Source organism: Chiloscyllium plagiosum, chromosome 24 (genome assembly GCF_004010195.1).
Source record: "Chiloscyllium plagiosum isolate BGI_BamShark_2017 chromosome 24, ASM401019v2, whole genome shotgun sequence".
In the NCBI taxonomy this organism is placed as follows: domain Eukaryota; kingdom Metazoa; phylum Chordata; class Chondrichthyes; order Orectolobiformes; family Hemiscylliidae; genus Chiloscyllium; species Chiloscyllium plagiosum.
In genome coordinates, this window is record NC_057733.1 from 3,365,934 (window position 1) to 3,372,718 (window position 6,785).

Sequence of the window (6,785 nt, forward strand, 5' to 3'; positions counted from 1 at the left end):
ACCCCATCTGCCACTTCTCAGCCCATTAGCCCATCTGGTCCAGATCCTGTTGTAATCTGAGGTAATCCTCTTTGCTGTCCACTACACCTCCAATAATGCTGAACATTGTACTATCATTGGCGAACAACCTCCCTTCTGACTATGATGGAGGGGAAAGTCATTGATGAAGCAGCTCAAGATGGATGGTTGATAAACTTCCGCAGAGATGTCCTGGAGCTGAGATGACTGATCCCCAACAACCAAGACCATCTTCCTACGTGCCAGTTATGACTTCAACTACCTGAGAGTTTGCCCCCTGATACCCCTATATTCTAGTTTTGCTCAGGTACCTTGATGCCATACTTGCTCAAATGCAGCTTTCATGTCAAGGGCTGACACACTCACGTCTCCTCTGGAATTCAGCTCTTTTGTGCATTTTTGAGCCAAGGCTGTAAGATCAGGTGCTGTGTGCCCTGGAGGAACCCAAACTGGGTGTTGCTGAGCAGGTGCTGTTTGATAGCACCTTTGACACCTCCCATCACTTTACTAATGATCGAGAATAGATTGCTGGTGTGATAATTAGCCGGGTTGAGTTTATCCTGGTTTTTATGTACAGTTCATAACTGGGTAATTTTTCACATTGTTGGGTGGATCCCAGTGCCGTAACATACTCGGCTGGGGAGGCAGCAAGTTCTGGAGCACAAGTCTTCGGTACTATTGCTGGAATGTGTCAGAGTCCATAGCCTTGCAGTATCCAGTGCCTCCAACCATTTCTTGATATCACATAGAATGAACCAAATTGGGTGAAGACCGGCATCTGTAATGCTGGGAACCACTGGAGGAGGCCAAGATTGTTCATCCACTTGGCATTTTTGGCTGAAGATTGCTGTGAATCTTCAGCCTTATCTTTGTACTGATATATTGAGCTCTTCCATTATTGAGGTTGGGAATATTTGTGGCGCCTCCTCCTCCAGTGAGTTATTTAATTGTCCACCACCATTCATGACTGGATGTGGCACGACTGGAGAGCTCATGGTGCATGATCATTTAGCTCTGCCTATCACTCGTTGCTTATGTTAATTGACATGCAAGTCGACTTGTTTGGTAGATTCACCTCATTGTTTAGGTATGTCTAGGGTTGCTCCTGGCAAGTCCTTTTGCACTCTCCACTGAACCAGGATTGATACCCTGGCTTAATGGTAATGGTTAAGGTGGGGGGTATGCTGGGCTCTGAAATTGCAGATTATGCTGGAGTGTAATTCTGCTGCTGTTGATTGTTCACAACGTCTCTGGATTCCTAGTCTTGAGTTGCTAGATCTATTTGAAGTTTGTCCCATTTAACATGGTGATGGCACTACACAACAGGATGGAAAGTACTCTCAATATGAAGGTGGAAGTTTGTCTCCACAAGGATTGTGCCCTGGTTACTCTTAGCGATACTGTCATGGCCAGCAGATTGGTAAGGATGATGACAAGCATCTCTTGGCCCTCTCACCATCTGCTGGAGACCCAGTCTAGCAGCTATGTCGTTTAGGATCCGACCATCTCGGTCAGTAGTGCTGCAGCCAAGTGAACGTTGAATACACCCACTCAGCATGTTTTTGCACTCTTGCCACCCTCAGTTATTCCTCCAAGCATTGTTCAACATGGACGAGTACTGATTCACAGAATAGGTTGTAACTAAAATCAATGTAACCTTAAAGCAGAGCAGGTGGCTGTCCAGATGACCATGGCTCCTATACACACTGGACTTTTTCCAGGTAAAGCTAGAGATAGAAACAGCACCTCATGATTCAAACTCTTTTCTACACAAGAAATGTTACACATGCTCTCTATATACCAAGAGACAGTTTGTTTTATCTTGCGAGATGTAAGCAGACATGAAAAAGAAATTCAACATCACCTTCTCAAGGGGAACTACAGATGGGCAATAAATGCTGGCCAGCCAACAGTGCTCACATTCCATGAGTGAATAAAAAAACCTAAGAAATTGTAGGCCTCCCCCATAGTATGTGATTTTGAGGTGGGAGTCATTGATTACATCCTCATTGCTTTTTGTATACCTCATGTGAACAGTTATTTTCACAAAGTGAAATGGATTCCAGTCCTTCAGTTTACATGTGTGCATGACCAAATCATGTAGAGGGATGCCTATTATCCTGGTAACTGCCACAATTCTTTCTTCCTGTGGTAGTCCTCTGTTCCATCAACAATTATTCGACCATGGTAGGGTTGAGGGTTCAGGAGGGTGAAGACAAGAGTTATCCACTTGACACGGCTCAACATTCCTGTCCAAAGCTAATACACTAGGACTGTGGACCTTGTGCTGGAAGGTAAGGCTAGTGTAGTTTTGGTGGTAGAGACTTAATGGGTTGAAGGGACTCTTCTGTACTGTGTGATTCTAAATTTAAACTGAAAACCTTTTTACCACAGTAATACCTGGAAACAATGGATTGCCTTATGAGAAAAGGCTTGACATGCTAGGTCTGTATCCTCAATAAAAACTGAAAACACTGCAGAAGCTGTAAATCAGCAACAGAAACAGAAGTTAACAAAAATTGCTGGAAAAGCTCAGGAGATCTGGTAGCATCTGTGAAGAGAAATCAGAGTTATCGTTACGGGTCTGGTAACCTTCTAATAGTAGAAAAATGTTGGTTTATATGCAGAAGATAGGATGGGGAAGAGGGGGTATGGAGTAAACAATAGGTAGGAATAGAACCCAAAAAGAGAATAACAGTTGGGCAGACAAAGGAGTGGATAGTGATCTGACTAGGAGAGTGAATAGCTGTTAATGGAGACTGTTAGTGGCTAATGGCAGACTATATGATAAGGCCTACTGTGTGGGGGTAGGGGGCTAAGACATGGAAGGATTCAGGCTGTAAAATTATTGAACTCTATATTGAGTTTGGAGGGCTGCAGGGTTCTCAAGTGGAAAAATGAAGTGCTGTTCTCCCAGCTTGCACTGAGCTTCGCTGGAGCACTGCAGCAAGTCTGAATTGAAATGTTCATCACGGATCAAGGTGGTGTGTTAAAGTGCAAGGCAACTGGAAGCTCAGGGTCTTTTCTGCATGCAGAACATAGATGTTCTGTGAAACAGTCACCCAGTCTACTCTTCATTTCCCCAATTTAGAGGAGACAACATTGTGAGCAGTGAATGCAGTAGACAGAATTGTGTGAGATGCAATTAAGGTGCTGCTTTACCTGGAAGGTATGTTTGGGCCCTTAATATTAACTCTTGTTTCTCTTCACAGATGCTGCCAGACCCACTGAGCTTCTCCTGCAACTTCTGTTTTAGGTCAGTATCCTCTGGAGTTTAGCAGAGTCAGAGATGATTTAATTGAAGCATACAAGATCCTGAGGGGACTTGACCAGGTGGATATCAGTAGGATATTTCTTCTTGCACGAGAATATAGATAAGTGTGAGGTCTTGCATTTTGAAAATTCAAATCAAGGTAGGAGTTTCATAGTGAATGGTACGGCCTTAAGGAGTGTAGTAGAACAGAGGGATCTCTGAGTTCATGTTCAGAGTTCTGTGAACGTGGAGTCACAGGTAGACAGGGCAATGAAGAATGTTTTTGGCACCCTGGCCTTCATCAGTCAGGGCATTGAGTATAGAAGTTGCAGTTATACAGGACGTTGATGAGGCCGCACTTGAAGTATTGTATTCAGTTTTGGTCACCTTGTCATAGGAAGGATATTATTAAACTGGAAAGAGTGCAGAAGAAATTGACAAGGATGTTGCCTGGAGTTATGATTTGCATTGTGGGGAGAGTTTGGACAAGCTAGGACCTTTTAGAGCATAGAAGACTGAGAGGGGATTTTATAGGAGTGTACAAGATCATGAGATGCATAGATAGGATGAACGCACTCAGTCTTTTTCCCAGGGTTAGCGAATCGAGGAAGAAAGGGTATCAGTTTAAGGTTAGAGGGGAAAGAATAAAAGGGAACCTGAGGGGCAACTTTGTTACACAGAGGGTGGTACGCACATGAAATGAGCTGCCAATGGGAGTGGTCAAGGCAGGTACATTCTAATATTGTTTGATCACCTTTAGTAATCAAAGAGTTTTTCACCTGGAACCTTCTCTTATGAAATTAAATCTGACAATCAATGGATTTTGTTTGAGAAAGAAATGAGTTTGACAAACGGGATAGCCATTAATCATCTTAATTTCTAGTATCTTTGCAAATATCTCATGTTTCCAACAATATTCCAGAGCAACGAACAGTGATAAGTGACAAAGAGACATCTCCAATCAAATGTTTGCTATCGACTTTGGTGGAGTACTCGATCCTGCATGAAGTGTTCAATTATCCTAAGTTTGCCCTAGTCAACAGAGGGCGCCTTTGGTAAAAGTTTCCTGCGGCTGGGACTAATACACTTTGCTGGTTTGATGCTATATATGGAGGAATATGTCTTGTGCAGGGCTTTCTGTACACAAGTGCTTGAAGTTAAATTGCATTTTTACAAAATAATTTGTCAGTTTGTGAATTTTCACGGATTACAATTTACACAGATTTTGATCAGCAAAATTAAAGCAATTCATTTGATTTGTAACTTTCTCAATATTATCTGTAGTTCCCTGTCATTGTGAGTGCATCCTGTAATTTGCTCATGGAGTGTAACGTCTTGATGTAATGTGATTCAAAGAATGGTTACAATTAAGGAGACCAAGTTGAGTCCATGTTAGCTTTTATCAAGAGCAAACCAGTTAGTACTATTGTTCTACCCTTTCCACATGAGCAGGCATTGTTTCTATCCAGATGGCTATTCAGTTCCCAATAGGAAACCATAATTCAATCTGTCTCCACCACACATTCAGTGCAACTTAGTAAAAGCATATTTCATTCACATCACTTTGATTATATTGCTTCAGTTATACAAGCCGTTTCATATTTGTTTATTTGGTTATGCTTCAGTTACGCAGGGCACTGGTGAGACAACATCTGCAGTCTTGTATATAGTATTGGTCTCCTTTTTCACTGAAGGATATAAGTGTGTTGGAAGTAGGTCAGAGAAAGTTTATTTGACTAATGCCTAGGATGAGTGGGTTGTCTTTTGAGAAGTGAACAGGCTAAGTTTGTATCCACTCTATTTTAGAAGGTTAAGAAACAGCTTGATTTAAATGAACAATGATCCCAAGGAGCCTGGACAAGGTAGATACGGAGATGATGTTTCCTTTATGGGAGAATATAGAATGAAAATCAAGCACAGTAGCTCAGTGGTTAGCACTGGTGCAAAGGACCTGAGTTTGATTCCACCTTCAGGCAAAAGTCTGTGTGGATTTTTCAGATTCTCCCTGTATACGCATGGGTTTCCTCCCACAGTCCAAAGATGTGCAGTTTATATGGATTGGCCATGCTAAATTGCCCAGAGTCAAGATTAGAGTGGTGCTGGAAAAGCATAGCAGGTTAGGCAGCATCCGAGGAGCAGGAAAATCGATGTTTTGGGCAAAAGCCCTTCATCAGGATGTCAATTTTCCTGCTCCTCAGATGCTGCCTAACCTGCTATGCTTTTCCAGCACCACTCTAATCTTGACTGTAATCTCCAGCATCTGCAGTACCCCACTTCTGCCTAAATTGCCCGTAGTGTCCAGGGATATGCAAGCTAAGTGATGGAAAATGCAGAGATGGAGCGATAGGGTAGGGGGTGGGTCTGGATGGGATGCTCTTTGAGAGTCAATGTGGACTTGATGGGCCAAATGGCCTGCTTCCACACTTTAGCGATTTTATGCTCTCTGTAAACTGTTTGTATCCCTTTGCAACCTTGTTTTTTAACTAGGAATAGAATAACGAGTAATTCTTAAAGATTGTTTTTGCTTTTTCAAATTATTTCAATCTCTTTTCTAACTCACTATTCATTCAGCTCCCAGCACTCTGTTTTGGTGCTACATCACACTAAGATGGCTGAATTAAAATTATTTTTAAGTAACATGTTCAGGCATATGATGAGATATTTGTGGGGCAAATGGGACTTGTACCTGGATGGTAAGACACGACCTCTATGTTATGAGACACAAGTTATCTATATTTTCTTAAGCTGAATAGTTTTATATGCTGCTAACACAAAAGGTCTGTCTGACATAAATACAAAGGAATTGGTTCCAGTAGAATCTTTAATTTACTAAGTCCTATTTAAAGCAAAGAGCTTTGAACATTTCACTGAAATCCACAGATTCAATTCTAGCTAATGGCAACTACAAACAAAATGAAACTTTTTCAAATTTTTTTCCCACTATCAGTCAACATTTAGTCTTATTTTTCTACCTGTGTGTTATTAACAAATTTAGCTACTGTACATTTAGTTAGAGATTTGGAAGAACTGCAGATGGGGGAGTATAAAGAAAAATTCAATATGCAATAAAGCACAAGCTATGCAACTGAAGATCCTTCACAGGCCCATATGGCACCAGAGAGGTTAGCAAAGTTTAAGAAAGGATCTTCTCCGGAATGTCCCAATTGTAAAATCAGCATAAGCACCCTTACACATTGCTTTTCATCCTGCTACAAGATTTGCAGATATAGGGATGCCATAGTGAATGAGCTGGAGAAGATCCTGGGAATTGAAGTTAATCCCAAAAGGATTACCGAATCGGCCCTTTCTGGGTGAACATGGGAAGAGGTTATTTAACATTCTTATACACTGCGTGTAGAAGAACATTCTAATGAACTGGATATCAGAAAAACCTCTAGGTCTTGTGGGGTGGTGCAGACTTGTGATGGAGCTTACCCCTAAGATTATCTGACAAGTATGGTGCACCATGGAACACAGCAATTTTATAAAACATGGCGGCTCTTTCTAAATTACA

The 6,785-nt window shown here is 41.7% G+C and overlaps 1 long non-coding RNA gene across 1 annotated transcript in view; it reads left to right on the forward strand.

Annotated features, from left to right (window-relative positions):
• Nucleotides 1–5,114, forward strand: part of LOC122561974 — an 8,961-nt gene extending 3,847 nt beyond the window's left edge. Inside the window, exons 2-3 of the long non-coding RNA XR_006315179.1 lie at nt 3,231–3,274; nt 4,194–5,114. This is a non-coding gene — a long non-coding RNA (uncharacterized LOC122561974). The remainder of the gene's footprint in view (nt 1–3,230; nt 3,275–4,193) is intronic.
• Nucleotides 5,115–6,785: the final 1,671 nt, after the last annotated feature.